Source organism: Amblyomma maculatum, chromosome 1 (assembly GCF_055883805.1).
Source record: "Amblyomma maculatum isolate TAMU_Amacu chromosome 1, ASM5588380v1, whole genome shotgun sequence".
NCBI classification, from domain to species: Eukaryota; Metazoa; Arthropoda; class Arachnida; order Ixodida; family Ixodidae; genus Amblyomma; species Amblyomma maculatum.
Window position 1 is genome coordinate 451749517 of NC_139344.1, and position 9415 is coordinate 451758931.

General features: G+C 44.2%; 1 pseudogene; it reads left to right on the forward strand.

Moving 5' to 3' along the window:
• LOC146209657 (protein I'm not dead yet-like) overlaps positions 1 to 8718 on the forward strand; it is a 60869-nt pseudogene extending 52151 nt beyond the window's left edge.
• Positions 8719 to 9415: the final 697 nt, after the last annotated feature.

Sequence of the window (9415 nt, forward strand, 5' to 3'; positions counted from 1 at the left end):
TTTGGCACCACTACGGGTGCCTTGTTCACAATGAAGAGAAATAAAGTTTATTCTCTCTTCACAATGAAGATGAAACGAGATGGGCCGTTGTTTATGAATTTAAAGCGTTGCGTACAAAGTGCATGTACAATCATGATCGATATGAGCAGGAACACGCGAGCGCTCGGCAAATAGCCTCGAAACCCACTTGGGGCGATACCCTGCGGCGACTGTTCTAAACAACGTGGAAAGGGCGCCGCTGTACGTCAAGCTGTTGGCACTACCGCATTGCTAGCTTTGCTGCGAAACGGTAGCTGATTGAGAAGTACCGATCGCTAGCGATAATAAGGTGGTTATGAAGCGTAGATTACGGATAGTACCGTCTAGTTCTGCGCCGAACTCCTATTCAAACGTGTTTTAGAGCGCAGCTCTTCGGCGTCCGTTCTTGCGTTTCACGTCATTGTTACAGTCGGTGTTGTCCCTCGTAACCAGGCAGGGCAGCGCGCGCTCCTGCCGCCGCCGTTCGCCCCTGCGTGTACCCTCCTTCCCTCCCCCCTCATGTTACCCGAGTGCTGGCCGTGGTCCGGCCTCCACCGTTCACCGCTGCGTTTACCCCCCTGCCCCTTTTCCTGCGTGGTGGTGACGGTGTTCTTTAGTTACCGTAACGCCGGCTCGGCATCAGCGGATCACAGTGCGTGCATCCCAAGCCGAAACGCAGGGCCACGTTGACATGACTTGCTAGCGGCGTCTGCGGTATTAGTCAGTCGCTGCTATATTTTCGCCGCGCAACGTTCCTATGGGCCCAAGCGCAGCCTCCCACGATTCCCGATAACTTAACTGCTCTCTTCGCTCTTCTTCCAATGGCACCCCTGTGTGGAGGCGATCAGAGCGCCGGGCGGTGCCGGCGGATATCGATATGTGCATCACCCCAGCCGAAGCATATATATAAATCTATCGAAAAGCAGAAACAGCTGATGAAATTTTGCATTAGTAAGTAACGTAATCGTCGGCAATTTTTTACATTTTGCTGTGTGTGTGTGTGGGGGGGGGGGGGGGGGGCAGTGAGTGGGTCAGTGGCTGTGGCAAGCTTTCTGCAAACGAAAAGTTTCTGGTCAATGTTTTAAATGACCCATATATAAAAAAGGAAAACATGAGTATAGTGGTATTTGGCACAGAACTACAGGAAGCACGGTCCGCAATCTGCGCTTCATAACATATCGGGTAGATTTCCCCGCGTTCGCTTTATCGCTTCGCTTGTCATTTGGATGTGTAATGATTCCTTGAGTAGGCGTGTAGATAAGTTGTTTTCTTTCAAGTATTCGTGCGGAATCCCAGTCAATCAGGTGGCCCGGCCGTGTATTGATTGTGCTCTGCTAGAGCGTTAGAAGTCACTTTTTTGTTCTTTACGTCACGCTAGTGTTCCTTCAATCGTCTTCTCAAATCGCCAGTCTCGCCTATGTAGGAAGCGCTGCAATCTTTGCAAGGAGTTTTGTAGATGACGCCAGGGTAGCTTGTCTTCAACGCGTCTTTCACCCGTACCAGATTGTTTCGGAGCTTGTTTCCTTCGAATCCTCAGCTATACGTTTCTTTGTTCCGTTGTGTGGAATGCAAGAATAGAATGACTTTCTTGTACTCAGGCTTTGCGCACTTCTCTTGTTGCGGGACTCATAGATCACACCTCAATGTTTTCGTTAACTACGCTTTCTTGTAAGCTATAACGTGTGTTCCAATTAGCAGCTGGCAATGAAGTGATGTGCAAATCAGAATAACCAATAACGTTGGTGCAGTTTTATTCATATAAGTAGGTTTACTTAGACGCCGAAACAGTTGTCAGTGGAAGCGGTGTCTCAGTCGGTTGCTATCGCGCGACGGTTACGGGATCAAACGTTCTATCTCAATCGCAGCAGGTGCATTTCGATAAAGGCCAAATTTAAATGTGCTCACATACTGCGACTGCAGTATGCAGCCTCGCTTTAACTAAGTCATACGAAGGTACCTGAATGCTCCAGGAGTAGCGTCTCTGACTCAGAATTTAAGGGTTCGGTTGAGTTTGGTTCCCATCTGGCCTCATGACGTCACACGAACCTCTGACACAGACGCGAGCGTCGCAGCGGCATGAGCTTCAGACAACACACAATGGCTAAATAGCTGAGTAGAAGCTATAGTTATAGCGCATTAACGCATACGGTGGCTCTGGAATAGAAGTTACCCGTACCGGCCAATGCAATGGGCTGAAGCCAGCTGCTGCCAACCTGAAAGGGGGCAAGAAGCGGCCTGCCAAGCGCTTAGAAGAGCTGTTTGCCAGCTTCGCCAGTGTGCTCGTTTTTAAATGATTTTTAATTCTGATGCAACTACCTGGAGTATTAAAGATGTCGATGATATCCAATTAACGGGCGTTTTTAGCAAAAAGTCGCAGCTGAACCTGAATGTCAAACCTTTGAGTGAAGCGATAGCAACGATAGTATTAGCGTTGCATATGTAGAATATGATAGGACTGGATTAGCTGCAAGCCTTAATTAAACATAGTTAAATAATTAACCGCTATTAAACTTTGTACTTGAAGCGACATCATCGAGTCATAAGTCATTAAATTGCTTATGCCGAGTATCATTTCACTGAACAAATTTTAATTTTTGTTTAGGAATGAGGTAATTGTGAATAAAAATAAAATTCATGTGAAAGCTACACGTCGTAATTGTAGGAAGGTTTATGGCGGGTAAAATTGCACAGAACTCCATATTATATATTAACTGACGATTATCAGTTATTGTGATTAAAAATTACAATGTATGCTATACTTTCATATCATGTTGCTGCGTAGCTCTTATCACAGTTGTACTAAACTAATCTCATCGCATTGCACTAGTGTCCTATTCCTGATGATTAGTAATTATATATAAAATTGAGATTTACGCTACAACGTCGTCATATATCGCTGAAAGGTCTCGACGAATAGGATCTAAAATCAAAATCTAAATCACGCAAGAAACACGCAAAACACAGGTTATTCTCGTCTAACTCCGTTCAACCAAGTTAGGTGGCCTGAATCTCTCCATTTTACCAGCACTTGTATGCAGCATCCTCGATGGGGTTCGGATCCATGACCGCTGGATTAGCATGCCTTTGCCAAGGCTTAATGAACCTGGAGCTAAAGCTCCCTCTGATCGCGAATATATACTGCTCCGGCCTAATGTAGAAACTAATATGCACAGACATTCGCATTTCTTCATACTCCTTAATGTACTCACTTCAGATGTAGAAGCCAACAGTCATTTAAGTTGTAAAAAAAGTAATTCAAAGCACGACAAATTATATACGCAACAAAACTGAGTAACTAATAAATTAAGCATTTTGAAAAACAAACAAACAAGAGGAGAAAAATACCTGTTATATGTTTCACAGAACGATATGCATATTGCTGTAAATAAAAAAACATGACCACCAAGCTGATACAGGCAACTTAGTGAGCTTAAAAGCAGCAGGCGCCATCAATTTCGAAGCGTTTGTGACCGGCTAACAAAGAACCAAAAATCAAAGGGTCAAGGAGGAACATTGCTCCTGGTGGTTTACACAGTTAACACACAACATTGCCAACATGAATACGAACGTCAAGTCATTTATATCTTGGCAAACAGAGCTTACTGGCTTGTGATTGAAATAGCAAGTTAATCAACACTCGCATATAGCAAAACAAATACTTTATTAAAATGGAAGAAGTGCTACTCCGCTGGAGTGTAAACAAGCCATGGCTTCCTTTTTGGAATACATTATATCCCAATATTCCAAAATGTTTAGATGAAGCCGCAAAACACAATGCGATATCACCGTTACAAAGATTTGCTCTTAACTACAAACAGTGTTAATGTCATCCCGATGCTGCATACTGACCGTTAATTGTTTCTTAAATAAGGTTAGCATTGAAAGAACGGACTTTATTTTGTCATTTTTAGTAAACATATTTCATTGTTTTCTTATGGGATGAATCCTGATTTTATGTAGAACTCCACTATATGTTTGCAAAGCATGTAGACATGCTCAGCACTACTAGCAATAGGTTTCAAGTAAATTTTTGAATGATTACAATATCTGCTTGCAACCGATGCAGCTTTTTCTCTATTCGCTTCAATACTAAATATCTAATTTTTCCCTTTGGGGGCTACTGCTTACGCGCCATCAATGTTCAATCAATTCATCTTTCTAACTTAATCTAGCGTAACCTAAATTATTCATTTGTATCAAACAAAGTCCACATGAATTCACAATGATCACCTTTAATCCAGCGTAATCACCTTTAACAAAAGTAATCTGCCATAATCTAAATTAATTCAAAGTCATCATCATCATCATCATCATCATCATCATCATCATCAGCCTCACTATACCCACTGCAGGGCGAAGGCCTCTCCCATATTTTTCCACTTAGCCCGGTTCTGTGCTATCTGCATCCACTTGACCCCTGCGAACTTCTTAATCTCAGCCGCCCACCTAACTTTCTGCCGCTCCCTGCTACGCTTTTTTTCCCTTGGAATCCAGTTTGTTACCCTCAGCGACCATCGGTTATCCTCTCTTCGCACTACATGTCCTGCCCATGTCCATTTCTTCTTCTTAATTTCCACTAGAAAGTCGGTAACTTGCGTTATTTCTCTGACCCACTCTGCACGCTTTCTATCTCTTAGTGTTACCCCTACCATTTTTCGTTCCATAGCCCTCTGGGTTGTCCTCAACTTAAGTAGAACTCTCTTGGTTAGCCTCCACGTTTCAGCCCCATAGGTGAGTACAGGTAAGATGCAACTGTTATATACTTTCCTCTTTAGCGATACCGGTAAGCTGCTAGTCATAATCTGTGAGTGCTTGCCAAATGCGCTCCATCCCAATCTTCTTGTTATTTCCTTTTCATGGTCCGGATCTGCGGTTACTACCTGTCCTAAGTAGACATATTTGCCTACTACTTCCAGTACTTCGCTACCTAATGTAAACTGTTGTTCCTTCCCGAGGCTGTTGAACATTACCTTAGTCTTCTGCATATTGATTTTCAAGCCTACTTTTCTACTTTTCCTGTCTAGGTCACCAATCATTATTTGCAGTTCATCCTCCGAGTTGCTTAGCAAGGCAATGTCATCAGCAAATCGCAGATTACTGAGGTATTCTCCATCTACCCTTATCCCTCACTGCTCCCATTCCAAGTCTCTGAATACTTCCTCTAAGCAAGCTGTGAATAGTACTGGGGAGATTGTGTCTCCTTACCTAACACCTTTCTTTATGAGAATTTTGTTACTTTCCTTATGCAGAACTATGGTTGCTGTGCAGCCACTATATATATCTTCCAGCACTTTCACGTACGGCTCGTCTACCCCCTGATTACGCAATGCCTGCATCAGCGCCGAGGTTTCAACTGAGTCAAATGCTTTTTCATAATCAATGAATGCTATGTATAAGGGCTGGTTATATTCCGAGCATTTTTCTATCACCTGATTGATGGTAGGGATATGATCGATAGTAGAGTACCGGTTCCGAAAACCTGCTTGATGCTTTGCTTGATTGCAGTCTAAGGTTGTCCTGATTCTATTAGCGATTACCTTAGTAAATACCTTATACGTAACATACAGTAAGCTTATTTGTCTGTAATTTTTAAGGTCCTTAGAACTCCCTTTCTTATGGATCAGGATAATGTTTGCATTCTTCCATGGTTCCGGTACCGTCGATGACACCAGGCACTGCGTATACAGGGTGGCCAGCTTTTCTAACACGATATCTCCCTGTCCTTGAGCAAATCTGTAGTTGTTTGATCCTCTTCAGATGATTTCCTCCTTTTCATACTTTCTAACACTTTCTTGACCTCGTCCTTCGTTGGAACGTCTGACTGTTTTTCCCTACCGCCAATCTCATTACGGTCCTGACTACTTTGGGTACGGTAGAGATCTGTATAGACCTCCTGGGCTACTTTGACTATCTTGTCCATATTCGTGATGACGTTGCCCTCCTTGTCCCTTATCGCATACATCTGGTTTTTGCCTATGCTTAATTTCTTCTTTCCCGCTTTAAGGCTTTCCCCGTTCTTTACAGCATGCTCAATTCCAAAGTAATCATCCCTAATCCCACATAAATACCTTATATTAGACTAAACCATCATGATCCAATTTAATCCACCGAATGTAACCAAATCTCGCTTAATAAACGGAATACACCCTAATTGGCTCTTACTAACTTATAGTTAATATTATTTCATGAAAGCGTAATTCACTCTCATAGGCATCTCTCATAGAATGGATTGCTTTGGAACGTAAAGCCCACAAATCAGACTTTAATAATCTTTCTCCACCTTACTCGATCGATTATCCAACTTCATCGAAACTTTATTCGACTTAACACGTCATTCTTGTGCACGCCATATGACGTCACAGCGTCAGCAGCACTACACCAAGGCCTCCATAATATTTCCGAATGTTTTCTCAGTTTTAAGGTGAAAGTCTTTAATAGCTCCTCTTTGTCCCTACGTCGGCAAAGCCCGCCAAACTATAGCTGTAAATAGTCCAGACAGCGTCATTCAGTTGACGCTTTCTCGAACGCCGCACCACACAGTATAAAGAAGCAGACGCAGTAGAGCAGCACTCAGTGGCGTTTCAGATTAGCTTACAGGGTAGAAACTGCCCAATATCTGTCACACTTCTCCGCGGACGGCGGTACTGTACTTTAAGGGAAGGGAGTAGCGCGGGGATAAAAGAAAAAGAGATAGAGGTGCTGAAGTGAAGTGCTATAGACGATTGCGATATAAAGGCTTTCGCCTCATCGCACTTTAGTGGCCCAAAGTGCCCCCTAGAAATTTGTTTGTGGTACGGCGTCGCCTTTTCTGTCTAATGATCTGTATATGCTTCCAGTATTAATAGTGCGCTGATGTATCAGCCATTTATACTGTAGTACAGAGAAGAAACTGTGCCGAGCCTATATAGTGATTACCGGCACCTGTAGCAGCCCCTGGAATAAGAGCTGGCGCAGGGCATAAGCGCAACCGCCCCATTTTTTTCAGCGTAGTCAAAGAATTCTGGAGGTAAATGAACCGAACACGAGCGGTCTGTGCCTTTTGCTTGCCAGTCTCGCGGCGAATAGCTCGTTCCCAATCTGTTGGCGCCGCAGGATCCTTTCGAAACATAGTAGAAAAACAGCCGCTATATGCCCGCACATACACGCCCCAGTGCAAGGAGCACGGTCAGTTCGGAATGAGCTTCAACTAGTGCAATTTCTGAAATGTGAATCTTGGTGTAATTTTCACACGACTCGTACGACCGCAAGTCTCTCATGGACCAACAATGGTTGTCTTGATCGTTTTACATGCGGCGCATTTTGAGCAACCTCCATTTCGTGCGCTCAGCGGGTGCACTCTGCGGCAGCTGTGTCGCTTTTCTGCCCCCCCCCCCCTCCCCGCAGTATGGCGTAGCGGAGGCTTCCAAGCGCAACACAACGGCTACAAAGGAATGCCATAAAGCTTCCTCAGAAACTTCGTAGTTAAAGAAAATTCATCCTGCTCCGGGTATTGAACCGGTAACGACCGTCATTCCGGGAAGGTCGCTATAATACCAGTTGATCTAATAGGATGGTCAGCAGATCAGATGGTAGCGCGAGAGCGAATGGCCCAATACCTCGAAGCGTCTTTAAGTCATCCGTTGTTGTACGATTTGTGATATATTATTTTTATTTATTTTGTTTTGAATGACCAACAATTGTGTAAGTTGTTCCTATTCCCTGAACATGTTCAGGTTTGGGTATCGCATTCAGAATCCTCTTTCCACAGGAAGGCACGCTTCTAAATGTATTCTAGTCCCCCCTGTATTAAACTTAGGACCGCACAGCTTGGCCGAGTGCGAGTAAACATTAATGCATCTGATGTTCTTTAAGAGCATTTCTTCAACTTACGGCATCGCTATGGGGTCATAGCGTCTCTGCAAGCCGTCCGGCACGCTTTCGTATGACATATATCAGGTGACTATTTGACGTAAGGCGATTAACCATGACAACACAGGACCAGGTCGGCTCCATTGGTTGGACGGGCGCTGCTAAGAATGACGTGTCACTCTTTTCCTGAACTGCATTTCAATATAGCAAACGAGTGCTCTTAACTACATCAATGCCCGTTGCTGCTGCCATTTCTTAGTAGTTATTCACGATGTTACTCCGCGGCCTTCTCACTCCGCGGAAATGGTTTATAGCAGAAAAGATAGCTGGAACAGGAAGGAACGGCGTTTCAAGGACAGAGTACTAACAACTGAGGTTTTTATTGACAGACCACAGCTGGTATATAGCAGCTGCTCACATCACGTCAGTATTGTTCTTTCCTGAGCTGTCTTTCTGCGGTACAAACTCAGTCCAATCATGAACCAACTAGATTTGAAAAAAATATCCGCTTCTGTCTCTTTATGATCTCTATAGACGCGGTGGAAAAATTCGGTAAAATAATAAATTACTTTCGCCCATATGGTTTACCGTTCCAAAGCGACTCAGGCTGTGAGGGACGCCGTAGTGGAAGGCTACCAAAGTTTGGATCAAGTGAGTTCTTCGATTTGTTCTCACCCTCTTTTGCAGCTTCTCCTGGGTGCGGCATCCAAGCTGGTTGCCGTTGTGTGCACGCTGGTCTCTATGAACACTGTCGCCATGGTGCTCTACGACTTCTCCAACACCAGTTACCCGCTAGGAGAAGACAGCATCGTGTACGTGCCCCTATAGCCGGACGTCGAGCCGCTCCGTTGAAGAGGGGACACGGACGACGTTTTCCAATGCAATGTTTCAGGGTCCCCTCATGTTCTTTATACCGGAATCTCCACATGCCTGTACTATGACACATTACCCTTTGTTTTGTGACAATTGCTCTAGCAGGTACGGCTACATCGACAGCTGTGGACTGTGTGCTGGGTGACGGACTAAGCCCGATTTAGTGTGATGTTCGCAGTGGTTCTTTAAGAGCAACGAAACATTACTGCAATGGTTATGTTTTTAGCTTTTGCCTACGTTTTAGGTTTCGTTGTAACGTGGTTTGGAGAGATCCTGGCTCTTGTTCATTGCGGTAGATGAATGAGAGAACATTTATTTTATGGAGTGTGCACCCTACATGATGAAGCTGGCTGTTGCTATGGTCGTTTTAGACAATACTTGCATTGCGCAATGCTCCTGCCGGTGACCTTCCAGTTTTTCAATGTCAACGCTAGTTTCACTTCTGTGCATTCACTCTAGATCTGTATTCACCATTTGTGTGTTTGTACCGAGACCGAGAAGTACTCATTGGTATTTTCTTCCGGCGCACAAATGCGCACTAACTACTAACGCTGGGGTCCTCCTTCAAACAAAAACCATTTGAGCTTTGAAACTGAACTGCTAAATGTAGAGACAGCCACCTGCATATTCGTGATAGATTCACCTTGTCAGCTTTGCTTGCAATGTTTGCCGGTTG